Consider the following 15,598-nt stretch of genomic DNA (forward strand, 5'->3'; position numbering starts at 1 on the left):
AGATATAATTTTAGCAAAGATGTACATATTATTCGATTAATTGTTTTTGCAAATTCATATTTTTTACTTAAGAAATTTACTGAAAATATGTACCCACGGATGCTTTTTTGTAGTAAAATGGAAGTTAATTCTAAAAATCGGATTATTTCCAATATTAGTTAGCGGCGCAACATTTTTTTTTAAAGCTCGCCATAGTTGTAATTGCACGTTACTGACTTTTAGAATTCTACTGGTTCTTCATAGGATATTAGCAAATGGCAGTATAAAGTATAAATATACACTGGTTTCAAGGCAATCCTGACTTTTTACCATTCTACAGTTAGTAAATAAACCAAAATATTGTGCAACCTATCAAAACAATATATGTATATGACATGTGTATATGAGTCATTCCATGTCAAATTACTGAGGTCGTGACCCGACCATTTTTCTGATTTTTTGGTATTTTTTAGTACCCATTTGGAGTAGCTTTCATGAATTTTTTCAAATTTTTATTTCAACCCCACAAGAAGTTATAAGCATTTGAATATTTTGGACCAAACATTTTCATACCTGTAATTTGGTGAAAACTAGATATAAACTTTTTTTTCATTTTGTTCATGTTGAGATGGTTTTATAAAAAAATAATACATTTGTAGTTTTTTGTTTTTTATTTGTAAACCAAAAAACTGTTTTTTGAAAGGAAGTGGCGTTGTTACTTTTCTTTGAAAAGTTCTCAAAAATATCGTCTTGCAATATGGAAACTTATGTGAGGTTCTATAGAGTGGATCTTTTTATTCTATTTTTTTTTCATATTAAAAAAAATTAAAATTATTGTATTTTATTTTTTTACAGATAATGTAGGCTATTAAACCAAATTTTTCAAACGCCATCGCGTTTACCCTAATCCCTAATTACTTAAAATACCATATTTTTAAAACTAGTTCTACTAATAATGTCAACATTAAACATAGAACTTATTGCTAACTAAATATTCCGATTTTAATTTTTTCACTCTTTTTCCAAAAGCACTTTTTTGGTTTAAAAATTAAAAAAAAATCGAAAACCCAAAAATGTATAATTTTTATATTTTTTTATAAAACTACATCTCAAAACGAACAAAATGAAAAAAATGCTCCTAACTTCTTGAGGGGTTGAAATAACAATTTGAAAAAATTCATGAAAGCTTCTCTAAATGGGTAGGTACCTACTAAATAATACCAAAAAATCAGGAAAATTAAAAATGGTCAGGTCACGACCTCAGTGATATAGCATGCCATGTCCCATATACAGAGGCTAAATAAATGATTACAAGGTACGTCACCTCCATGCTTATGCAACCCAACATTGCACAGCTGGTACTGTCAACTAAAAATTCCTAAAGCGTCTCCAATATTATTAATTCGTTGACGATGAACGATGACAAACATTACGGCTACGCTTGAGATAATGCGAGCGCTGATTGGTTGAATAAAATCCCGTGAAAAATTACACCAATCACCAGCGGTGAAACAGAATATTGGGTTATAATGTAATCTTGATCTTATTGTTAATTTACGAACATTTATTTGCTAACAAGAAGAAAATAAAATTACTGTTGAATAAAATTACAGGCTTGTAATCATTTATGAAGGATCTGTATCATTATATTTATAAAAAGGATAGGATTCTAGAAGTTGGCAAATATCCAGGTTATATCATTTAAAAAAATATTCAACAGTTTTGTGTGGTATGGTATGACATTATGTGAATATCCCTGTATGTACGTACATACCGTTTTCCACACTGGTTCAGTATATTATTGCATAAAAGACAACAAGCCTCGAGACAAGGAAATACCTCCGTAATACAAGAGCAAACTTTTTCATAAATAAAGGTCTGTCTTTGCTAGGTAATAAAATTTTCCTACGCGTACCTTGTTCCACGTTTCCCAATAAAGTTCGAGTTATGCCAGATTTGTGAGGCCTGCGATATTTTCTTGCATGTGGACGCTAGAGGCGTGGCGGGAACTTTCATCGTCGTGCCGTCTAAAAAGTTTCTCAGGAAAAATATAACCCTCTCGTAACTGTGAAAAAGGAAATTTGTTTCAATTTACAACTTTTACCGGAAAATATGGAAATTGTCTAGAAAATTGTTTGCAAGATTATAGCGCGTCCCAAATACAGCGTGATCTACAAGCTCTATGACAAACTTTGACGGGGGTAGCTGGGTTAATTTCAAACATTTTCTCTTATATGAATATTGGTCCGAATCGATTTTGTTCAGAAATTACAAGCATTTTAAAAAATATAATTTCATATTTCAAAGTATAAATAAAAATGATGGTTGCTGTAACAATAATAATTATTTGTGTCATTTTGTTTATTCTTTTATAATAGCGTTAAAGTGCTAAATAAAATATGCATTTATTTACAACTAAAGAGTATGCAGATATTGACTTCGTATATACGTTGTATATGGGTATTCCAATGAGAACACCAGACAAGCAGCCCAAGAATACCGATGAAGATATCAACCTGCCCACACAGTCTTTAGTTCAATCATTTCGTAGACTTCAAGAAGAAGGTAACCCCACTCCAAAAAAGACCATTCATCCTACTGAAGTGAATGTATAAAATCAAGAAGATATACATGCTGTCATTGACAACTCTTCAAGTTCAAAATTTACGGAAAAATTCGTCGTCGGAAGAAAGCCCGACATTTGTCCTAGAAAGATTGGAAAAAAACGGAAACTTAGTAAAACCTAGGATATAAAGGGTTTCAGTCAGTATGTTTGCCAATATAAAAAACATATTATATAAAAAATAACCTTATAAAAAAAATACATTGGACCATTTGCGTTTTCAAAAACTGATAAAGATTCTGATTATGTTTACAGTAACCAAGATAGTGTGTACATCAAATTTTGATAAAAAAAATCCCTAATATTTACAGGTTTACAGTTTACAGCATTTTAAATGTACTGTCACATTTATCATAAATAAACCCCATTTTTTCAAATTGAAAAATTTTTTAATGTAAAAACTATCTTAAAAATTATATATGAAAATTTTGGTTAGCCCAAAATATTTTCAATAAAACAACTTTTGGCCGACTATTTCGCCTTAGATCGATATAATTAATTTTTAATTTTGTCTCAAAAGTAGAATACCCAAATACATATACAGAAAAGTTTATATTTTGTAACGGAAAATTATAAACCTCATCTATATGTTCCTCCTCAAAAATGTTTTCTTAAATTTTTCTCTTTGCTGTACAAATTTAAGTAAACGACAATAATTTATTTGCAGATGTTCAGCCTGCGACAGTCTCTTTCCATCCCTAATGGCACTAGAGCATCACAAGGAGGAATTTGAACATTGGTCCGACGACGATGATATCTTGACAGACACAGATGATGACGACGACGATACCGTTATCAGCGAAGAGTGTGAAAGATTACTCTAAGAAAACTGTTACCACACAAAACCCATATTATTTATGTACCTCTATAGGGCTAGGTCGTTATGTTGATGTCATTTATATCATAGTTTAAAATAAATGTACCCAATATTGTTAGACACCTGTGATTTTCCGGTACCACAAAATTGACAATTAGTGTTAAGTATTTAGAAGTATATAAAATTCAATAGGGTTCTAAACTAAAGATGTATATTATTGTGTATGTACAGTACATTTATTATTTAAATCACTGTAGCGATTTTTATATGTATCCATATTTTTGTAAAAATTACGAGGTCTGTTTGTTTAAATAAATAGAAGTTGCTGTTGTAACTAGTGGTATTAATTAAAACTCTAAAATGGGATTAAGAATAGAATGCGATAGGTTCAAGGTTTTACAGGACATTCAAGATAAATTTGATAAAATAGAAATTGCAATCAATTCAGTTCGTCAGACCAGCATCTTTGGAGAGCTAGGCATTTTCGTACCCGCCTGCGTGATTTTTATGCGACGAATACCATTCCCGCCAAGAAAATTTTCCAGTTCATGCATTTGTAATGATGGTAGGAGTAACTTAAAATACGTTACGATAGCGTTCCAATGTCACTAAAAGCAAATGTTCGGAAATTACAGGCATACCCTTTGGTATACAAGCTGTATGCCTCCGTCCAGGGTTTTATATTGTGATAAATGATACTATAGTAGGATCATATTCGATGCAAAAAATAAATCATTGCCTGTCAAGAGATCCAGTGTCATACGCTTTTAAGGGTTTTAGAAATTGAATAATTCCTATATACATTATGAAGGGACGAAGGGATCAGTTCACGTCTGGCACCCTTGTTCCTACAAAAATTCCTTTATTCCCATAAACTATTTATTTTAAGTGTAATTTAAAATCCAATTTGTTTTTTAAATTCCACATATGTACTACATTTACGTACGCGCCACTGTTGTTTACTTGTTTTTTTTGAGGCGCTCTCTGATTTACGATCAAGCTCGCCAAGTTAGTATTTGACGTATAACCGACCACTTCGTACACTAGATGCACCTGGGCGACTACATCTACTACCAGAACACAATGCGTATGCAGCGGTATTTCAGATTTAACATACAATTTCATTTTAAATTTGAAATGGTTCATCTTAAGCCTCCTAAAAATGATGACACGATTTTCCTTTGATAAAAGACCGACAACTTTTTGCTCTACTTTGCATCGAATATAGTTCTCAGCACCCATGCTATTCTAATTCTAGCCTCTTCCCATTGCAGTGTTACAGTTAGAGTTAGGTGTGGCAGCACAATACAGGAATTTTGACAAGTTTAGTTCACATTTAGAGGTAGAGTTGTTTCAAAATCTTATGAGCTTTGACCTTGATATGCACAGAAACATAATTCTGATCGTCGCCTAAATTATTCTACGTCTTAAAAACATTACATCCATTATTCAGTCTATCTCGAGCTCTCGTAGCGTAAACAAGTCTTTGCTCCGATTACAAATATCATAATCAAATGCTCTATTCTTTATTATTTTAATTTAAGTAGTAAAAATATATATAACGAACGTTCGCCAGTTGACTTTATTGATGCCCGAGCGCTTTAGTTCATTTCTGGTTGTAGTGAGGCATGTGGTCTAATTCTGAGTCAATGTTTTCACTTCACAACGTGCTTATTAGAAGAATTATGTGGATACGCCACGCCTTTCGCGCATTTCGCGGCTCATGAGATTTTTAAACTACTCTATATGTTTGTGTTTACAAATTATTTTTAAAACTATAAACTAAAAACATTAAAATAACGCGGAATTGGATTTCTTATTAATTGTGAAAGTAAAATAGTAGTTATTACTAAAACGTTAGCGCATAATTTTCTCAAAAATGTAATGATACGCGGAAAATGTAGATAAAAATTACTTTCTGTGGAGTGGGAATGTCATGCATGTATATTTGAAAGTTTTAAAATAATATATAAAAAGTACGTATATTTTTTATAAACCGAATTAGGACTCTTGGAATGTGGATAATTTCCGTAAATTGCAGAGGTGTCAAAATTAAATATTAAAGATTCACGCACAACACATATAATACAGATTGACGTCTACTACTTGAGATTTTTTTTTTTTTTCAGAAAGTTCTAGTAGAAGAAAGTAGAAAAACTAGTATTACAAAGCCGAAGTAATCTAGTTAAAAATATTTGATAAAGTTATTACTAAATACAGAGTATGCCTTGGGTAAGCTATGGAGAGATAATTTTAATGAAATAAAATATTCTTATATTAGTAGGTAAGTATATACAAACTTATCGAATAAGTAGTAATAACAAGCAAGATAATGATTAGCTAGCACTATAATAATACAAAAATCACAATTTAATAAATATGTCCTTTTCGAAATCAAAAACATCACGCACCACGTACTAGGGCAAAACACCACCGAAAAAGAAGTTTTGTAATACCAACTCTTTAAAAGAAAATAACCATTGATGAAAGCAAGTAGACTAATAATATGCGGGCTGTAATCTGTAACTAAGACGGCTTTTTCAAAGCTATGCGTAGAAATATCTTCAAAGATATTAGTTATATTTCTAAACACTGTAAACAGAAAAGTGTCATGGATTTTTTTAAATAAATATTGAATTGGTAAGAAGATCTCCTCCGACACAGACACGACTTAAACGTACTTAACAGACGGGTGAAGGCGGCTCTGGGTGAACTGGCCCAGGACAACTGGGCTAGGCACCTGGAGTCGCTGGATCCACAAGACAACAGCCTCTGGAAAACGCAGAGGGCCCTGCGACAGACCGCTCGCCGTAAAATTCCTCCAATCCACGGTAGTGTGGGGGTGGTTTACACGAACCAGGAAAAGGCCGAGGCTTTCGCCGATAGCCTGGAACTGCAGTGTAGACTGCCTCAGCTGCCCGACGAAGACGAGGAATTCGAGATAGTGGCTGAGCGCGCGGCCCGACGCGTCGACAGAGAGCCAGACAATGACATAATCCCCCCCGCAACACCTGACGAACTAAGACTGACAATACGCAGACTTAAAAACAGAAAAGCCCCCGGACCCGACAATATACATAACACGAGCCTCATGGCCCTACTAAACATAACAAACGCGACACTCAGACTAAGACACTTCCCTACCCGCTGGAAAACAGCAAACATAATCCTTATCCCAAAACGCAACAAAGATCACACCATCCCATCCAACTACCGGCCCATTAGCCTGTTCCCGGCTATGAGCAAAGTAGTAGAAAAAATTATCCTAACCCGTCTAAGAATCCACTCCCAAGAACTGCAAGTCATTCCAGACGAGCAGTTCGCCTTCCGACCCAATCACTCCACTGAACTCCAAATCCTTTGCCTTACCGAGCACATCACGGCGGCCTACAACAGGGGACAGTACACTGGTGCTATCTTCCTGGACGTCGCAAAGGCCTTCGATACGGTTTAGCATGAAGGCCTACTGATGAAAATGCTCACCAACCAATATCCCATATCCTTTACCAAACTAATAAAATCCTACCTACACCACCGAAAATTCCGCATCCAAATCCAAGATTCCCTTTCCACCACCCGTCCCATGGAGGCCGGTGTCCCCCAGGGCACCGTCCTGTCCCTACACCTATATACCATTTACAACTCCGACATCCCACACCCCCCCAACACCAACATGTACATACGCCGACGACCTGACAATCACATCCCAATCCGTAGATCCTAGATATTCCGTCTCCCTCCTCCAAAACTCCTTAGACCAAATTGAAACCTGGTGCAACAGGTGGAAAGTCAAAATTAATCCCAACAAAAGTTCGGCTATCCTTTTTACCAAACGAAAAATTCCACAAAACCTCGACAGACTGACACTATCCCACGAACCCATCTCCTGGAATCGACAAACACGATACCTGGGCGTGACGATGGACCAGCGTCTCACGTGAAACCGCACATCGTGGAGACGGTGGCGCGAGCGAAGACCACCAGGGCTAGGCTCTATCCCTTACTCAAAGGCGGAAACACCCTCAGTTTAAGGAATAAGCGAACGCTTATCAAGGTGGTACTTCAACCGCAGCTAACCTACGCCTCCACGGCGTGGGGTCACGCTGCAAAAAGGCACTTAAAGTCATTACAGGCTGTGGAAAACATAGCCCTCCGCACGGCCACCGACGCGCCCTGGTACGTAAGAAACTCTGACATATTACGAGACTTACAATACACAAAAGCTACACAGACAATAAGACAAAACGCGGAGAAACGGTTTGACGTAGCCGCTAGACATGACAATCCCCTCCTCAGGCAAGCCGTTGACTACGTACCCGACGTGACCGACAAACACAAAAGACCTAGACACCAACTTTTTGACCCTGGGTGACCACCCCAATGACCCCCCCCCTGCCCGCTAACCTTTTCTGTTTCAGAGACAGCCAGGATCAAGAAACGAAGACAAACACACACACACACACATACACACCCCCCATACCCTCCTTAACCCTCCCCTCCCGCGCTAGCCTAAGGGCCACCTTAGCAAAGCGCATCCCAGGCTGCATAGCCGCACTACCCTACCCAACCATACCACACATAAACATGACACTACCCCCGGGGTTTACACAGACGAGCCGGCGAAGCAAGAAGAGCGCCAGAAGAAAGGGCACCAGCCGGCGGGGCCCAGCCAGGACAAAAGGAGGTCCCACAAAGCGCCTACACCGGCCGCATTTGCGGTCGGGGTAGACGACGGATGGGGGATAATCCCCCTCGATCCCAAATCATTGAGGCCAATTTCTAGCCATGGAATAATGGCGCGCGGTAAGAAGATATACCTTAGAGCATATATAGCGTACGTTCAGTGGCCGAGTGTAGCGGAGGTTGTAGAGAGAGAGAGAGGTTTGGTGGGTATATGCTCTCTCTCTAGCAGCACGCTATTGGCTGCCGTCCTTTCCTCCTGTCAACGACAAGCAGAATCGCATGCTGCTAGAGAGAGAGATAGCATATATCTCTCTCTAAAACTTCCGCTACACTCTCGGTCACTGGACGCTGCCTCCAGTAGTATATACTCTAAGACAGCGGTATTCAAACTGTCTTCCGCGCAACCCTGGAGTTCCGTACCTCTCTAGGGGTTCCGCGACTGTCCAAAATTCAAAATTTTGAAATTAACAATATCAATACATTCTACAAAATTCAAAAAAATGTATACTACAACTTATAACTAATATTTATAAATATATGATATAATCAGTAAAGAATGTCTTGGAAATTTTTTTTAGGTGGGTGTTCCTCAAAAAAATCGAAATGTTGGCCGGGTTTCGCAAGTCATGAAAGTTTGAAGATCGCTGCTCTAAGAGATAGGCTAACATACTATAACCTCAGAAGATAGTTGTTTTATCTTCTGTGCTATAACCATAGCATAGATTACTGACAAATTTTATTCTGTGCTATAATAGACTTTTATTTAAGATCGGACTGAAGATGAAGAGGTTACATTCCAGTGCCGTAGAATAGGAATTTTATATCCAGAAAAAGAATTTGTTATAATACTGCATTCGCCAAAAATTTATTAATGAAATCCATGTATATGTTTAGTTCTGCAGTAAAAAGAACCGTAAATTAGAAAATAAAATTCATGGCAAATACAAAAGAAAAATCAGTATGTGAACTGAGAAATGAGTTCTTGGATGCATTTTTCTGTAGTACCTATATGTACCGAGAGATCCAGAATGATTAAAACGTTGGGGGAGCACAGCCTATTTCTAAAACCATCTTTAGCATATAAAAATCTTCAATCATTCTGGATCTCTCTGCATAATTACAATGAAGATGTGAATAATAAAAAAAATAAATAAATTTGAAATCCATACCATCACAGCTTTGGCTAAAAATTAATTGATTTTATTAAGTAATTGTATGTACCTACTCTATTTAAAAGGCATCCCTGCTTGACTTAAGCCATTAAATATTGCATCATCAGAACCACTACTAAGGAGCTATATAAACTCATTTTTATATAAAGGTATAAATTTAGCATTGGAAAGAATTTTTCTCTAATTCAATTTAACGATATGTAATACCTATGTAAGACCTTTTTTCACAGTAAACGTAACATTTAAGACACGTTTCCTCAAAATATCTAAAAAAAAAGTAAAAGACGAGACTGCTTTATGTATTCTCTACCTTCCCCAAATGGCTAACATTATCTTTTGACAGAAGAAAAATTGTGTATAGGTAAATTGAACTCTTAAAATACGATATATTCGCCTCCAGACGATAAAGTTTCTTAAATAGAACATATACAAGCAATGATTGGCCAGCGAATTGGCATGACCATGGAAATCAGACTGAAATATTTGGAAATATGAAATTTACGTACCTATCTGAAAAAAATATGTAGTATGTAATTTTTCATAAAGTATATAACGAGTACGGACCCGTAAGTTGAAAATTGTCCGTTTTTCGAATAAAATGGAACACCTCTTTTTTCTTAAAATTATCATGGACATGTATTAAATTTTCAGGATTGTTAGTGACAAACCCACAATATCTCCACCACTGGATGATACATGTGTATCTGAATTCAATAAATTTCACAATTAATTCGATATCATCAGCCTAAAGTATAACTTAATTGTTTTCAGAGATATTTAAAATGCAATTTTGTTTTTAAATTTCAAACCCTGTATTTTAAAAATGAAGCGGATCTACATCTATATAAACTAAATTTCTATTTTTTTTTTTTTCAGGAAATATCCACTCAAGTTTTTCTAAATATTAATGAATCACCTCATGTATATTATTTATTCTTCTATTTATGTAACACTAACTTATCTGGTGTAGACAGGATTCACTCAGTGTTTTTGTATTTCTGCCGCTCTCTCTCTCTCTATATATATATATATACAGGGTGGTGCAACCAAGATGGGGTGGAAGATTACGCCTGAACGACGAGGAATTANCCAGTATCAGGCCCGGATCCAGAGGGGGTGGCGATGTGGCGATCGCCACCCCCAAAGCACAACAATTTTTAAAGATCTTCAATTTCTCCAAACGACAACAGGCAGTTAGTCGATATTAATGCAAGTAGAAGGATTCATTAGTGTCAAGCTCCTCTGAAAAAGTGCCACATTTTTCATTAGTTTATTGCTATTTTGCAATGCAAATTTTAAAAATTTTGGTTCGCCAATATGCTTACAACATTCAATAATGAACAAAAAATCTTTAGTTACTTTTTTTCGTCCGAGACTTCCTTTACGAATAATAAGCGATAATATCCGAAAAAACGGGCCATTTTTGAATGTATTTAGATTAAATATCTCGTCATTCAAAAATCCCCCCTCCCCCTTCCTAACCTACACCTTACGTCATCAAAAAAATAACAACAACAACAATAATAATAATGATAAAGAAGTGCTTTGCGCCACCCCCAAAACCAGTCTCTGGATCCGGGCCTGTATATATATATATAGTTTAATTAGGCTTCTAAAAGCTTGTAGAAACTTCCATGGAACATTCATGATTTCATAAATGATCCATATATCAAGGCAGTTCAATGAGTAATTTACATCCAAATATACAAAGGGTATTCAATAAGTACCAGTGGCTGCTTCCAAGAAATGTGGACAGAAGGGCATATCTCCCTTATTTGAAGGCCTAGAGGGTTGAGACTTCGTTCTTGGGGGGTTATCTACATGCAAAGCTGAAGAAAAAGTAGACTTAGCAACGTCGCAATCGGGCATTCCATCGGAGATTATGTAACATTACCTATTTTCACTGAAATATTCACTTCAATTTTTCACGTTTCAAAAAAATTTCCTAACATTTTCCATAGAAATCAGATCATTTCAAGCTGCATGTTCACCCACTTCTCACCTCCATGACCACCAACAACGCCCACAGCCACCCCAACTAAACTAAAACATTATCAATGATGCCACCCATCTACACAATCACGGGTCTGTAGAGTTGGAGGGTTGCAGAGGAAAGACAAAGGGTTAATTTTATATTTTCTGTGCCATATTGTAAACACAGTAACTATTTCCATGTGAGTATGTTTACTCCTTTTGTAAATAATAGTATATTAAGCATTAAGAACGGTAAGGGTAATTTACCGTTCGAAGACAATGTTTGGAGGCTGAGCGAAGCGAAGCCTCTAATTTTGTCTGAGAACGGTATAACTCTTAACTTTCGGCTTTCTTAATTGACGAAATTGACAGTTCTAGAATAGAATAGAATAGAAATTGAAAAAACATGTACTGCTCCAATTTCTGTAAGCAATTGTACAAACTGTACATTTAATTTCAACATTAATAAATAGATTTAAAATACATCTTTCTTTTATATCAATTATCCACATTTAAAACTAGATAAAATTCTAGAAAACTCATTCCAAATCAATGCGATGTTGAAAATGTCTATTTTGACAGTTATTCACTTACCGTTTTGTTAGCCTTAGCAACCAGTAAGCGCATCCTACTGTCGTAGAAACAAACATAGTAAGTGAACCAAAAAAGCTTGATCGTGCAAAAATGTATTGTAACAAAAGCCGGAACTCATGATAGTTTGTTAGTTCACGGAACGGACAGTAAAATACTTCAGTCGATAATAATTATTATTGGAAAAGTTAACGGTTTTCAAGTAGATTTCGTCGCCATAAAGTCTTTGAGAAACTGGTGCCCCTTGTCGGCCTCGGCCATCACAGTCCTTCGGGGATGGCCTCATGAAATTTAGCAATGATTTCGAACAAGTAGACTCAGTCAGGGCCATGCTTTAGGCATCTGGTATCGACTAACCTACGTCGGTTTAGTCCACAGTGAAAGGAAAAATTGATATTTCTAATAACGTGCGAAATACATTTGAAAAGACATAGGAATTCCAAGATATTTAAATAAGTTGTTAGAATGTTGTGAGGAAAATAATAATATATCAAATAGTTGATTCTTAGGCGGATTTTCCAAGCTATAAGAATAGATTAAATGAAACTGACTAATCCGTCCCGTTTTGCTATACGGAGTCACAAGAGGAAGGTGTAGGGTTACTTGCAAGTTCAGTTTAGTCACAAAATTAACCATACAACTGTAAATACAGTCAATTAGGTATTAACATGGTATAGTTAAGCCATTTCAATCCCCGATATTCAGGGATCCCGCCAATAAGATAAGAACCAAAACGAATTCGCGTTGGGCTCCCTAAATCTCGGATTGCGTTATCGCGGTAAATTAATTAATAATGTTTGTTCGAATCCATTGTGTCCTCATTATTTTGTTTGTTTTGTATTTATTGTTACTAAAAACCTTCCTCAAAGTTGTGTTTTCTTGCTCTTCTAAATTAAGTGTCCATCTACATGTCTCTACGTAAGCGACGTACGGTAAGTGTCTGAAATTCATTGTCTGAACGTACAACATTTCTAAGTTCCCACATATTAATTAACGTGTAGATGATAATTATAAACTCCCTTTCGAGAAGTAAATGGTAAACTCTTTTGAAATCCAATAATGAGAGATAGATAAATAAAGAAATAACCCCTCAGGTTACAGTATAAATAAATAAAATAAATAAATAGTGAATATAACGGGTGATTTTTCTAACCTGAAACTTTAAAAAATCTGTAAAAATAACTACGAAAAAGATGGCTATAAATGCCATAATCAAAATTTAATTATTTATTCTGCAGAGGAAATACCTACATTAGTGCTAAAATTAGCCCCACTTCTTGTAGGTAGGGCAAGGGGTAACTTTGAAATCTGAAATAGGAACATCTATTTTTTTATGGCAGATTCCAATTCTACAGCTAAAAGTACATAGGATTCGTCTGAAACATTTTTTAAATTTGATGATAACATGATAGATGGCGCTTTAATCAAAATTCAATTTTTTTCAATTTCTCCTACTCACACAATTCTGCAATATGTTTGCAATAAAGAAATATCAAATTTTATGTAAATACTCGAAATTCGTCACCAAATTTTTTTACTAATTTTGCAAATTTCGAATAACCTAGAAACTCTTACCTGTAGAATTGTAAATGACTGGTGAATAAACTACTTGTAAACGTAACTCAGAAACGAGATGGACGTAGTAGTTTTCTGTTCCCTTCGGAGTGCTTGGTTAACGCGAGTCCTTTTGCCTCTCATGTACAAGGGTGCTTGATTTAGACGAGTCCCTTCACCTCCCCCTTATCACAGTGATTGATTTACGTGAGTCCTCTTGCCTCATCTTTCAATTAAAATCATCAAAATAATGGCCTTCAACTTCAACGCACTTCACACATTTCAAATGACTGTACACAATGAGAAGTGTGTCTGCTAGATTTTCGACACAAACATTTCTGATTTGCTTAATCATAACGCAATAACTGTAACAGTCAATTTTAAGACAATGTTTATACGTCGACTTGTTCTGATAGACCAGGCAATAAAGAACGATTTACCCCAAAATATCTAGATTTTCGCGGCCCGGTCCGATTTTAATGCGGTTCTTTGCATTTTGTTCAGAAAGACCGTCGGAAAAAAGTCCCGCCTTTTTTATTATCCGGAAGTGGCGGAAATGCATCGCGGGTGCATAAAGTGCATCGCATCCGAGAAACTTGCCAAAGTGCACGAAATACCGCAAAAATTGGTACTCGGGGGTTTTGGGGGGCGCAGAATTCGAATATGCATATATCCAGTCCACCCGACCCCCCGGGGGGCGCGGAGGGCACGTGGATTGCAAGGTTCTCCGAATGACTGGAAAAATGGATTCCGGGGGGTTTTCGCGGGTGCTAATTCCGAATTCGAGGGTGAAAAATATCCCCTGTGCTCGTGGAGGTGGAGGTGGAGGGGGGGGTCTGAAATCTAAAGTTCTCGAAATGACTGGGAAAATGTATCTCGGGGGTTTTCGCGGGTGCTGATTCCGAATCTGACCCTACCAAATGCGTCCGATGACTATTTCTGATTTCACTCACTGCGTATACAATATACATGTATGCGCACGTCCTCGCTTCATCTGTCTCTTCCTCTTTTCTGGGACTCCTCCCCAAAAATTCCACTGTTATGTATAGGTACCGGCAGACAGCTGCGCGCATCCGTATACCTGATTCTCATTTTCCCCCCGGGGCCTGATTGTCCTAATATATCACTACTAACATCACACGTTATAATTTTCTATCCCCAAAATACTCTTTATTCCATGAATATTATAACCCTCCTCCTACCCCCCACCGCCCCCTCCACGAGCACAGGGGATATTTTTCACCCTCAGATTCGGAATCAGCACCCGCGAAAACCCCCCGAGATACATTTTCCCAGTCACTTCGAGAACTTTAGATTTCATACTCGCCCCCCCTCCACCTCCACGAGCACAGGGGATATTTTTCACCCTCGAATTCGGAATCAGCACTCGCGAAAACCTCCGAGATCCATTTTTCCAGTCATTCGGAGAACCTTGCAATCCACGTGCCCCACGCACCCCCAGGCGGCCGGAAGTCGCCCCCCGGGGGGTCGGGTGGACTTGATATATGCATATTCGAATTCTGCGCCCCCCAAAACCCCCGAGTACCAATTTTTGCGGTATTTCGTGCACTTTGGCAAGTTTCTCGGAGGCGACGCACTTCTAGATGCACTTTATGCACCCGCGATGCATTTCCGCCATTTCCGGATAATAAAAAAGGCGGGACTTTTTTCCTGAACAAAATGCAAAAAACCGCATTAAAATCGGACCGGGCCGCGAAAATCTAGATATTTTTCTCTTTATTGCCTGGTCTATGAGCACAGTAAATAGAATACTGATCATTTTTTTTCAAAGAAATAATTTACTTTTGTTTTTAAATACGTAAAAAGACCTTCTTACTTTTCAAAATATCGAAAGCACAATGAAATTACAAAAGAAAACGTGAAAAGTGAATAAAAATGTATTTTTTGGGATCTGGAGACGACTTTCAGACTTTTGCTTGCACTATTCTAAAGAGCAGAAAAAAATGTTGATTCAAAAAGAACATCCTGGTAGCTGCCTTCTAAGAACCACAAACTATTTGTTAAGTAAGAATTTTGAGAAGCGAGAACAGCATGGGCACTATGACGTCACAGCGCTCCACTCTCCTGGCTACAACTCAGCCGCATAGTCCACCACGTGGGTTATTCTGTCTTTAATGCACGTTTACTTGGTCATTTCTTGGGCGAATCCATTAAAAAAAAATTCAGCGTATAAAGGCAGTCTTC

The sequence above is a fragment of the Anoplophora glabripennis genome, unplaced genomic scaffold, assembly GCF_000390285.2.
Source record: "Anoplophora glabripennis isolate ALB-LARVAE unplaced genomic scaffold, Agla_2.0 scaffold232, whole genome shotgun sequence".
NCBI lineage: Eukaryota > Metazoa > Arthropoda > Insecta > Coleoptera > Cerambycidae > Anoplophora > Anoplophora glabripennis.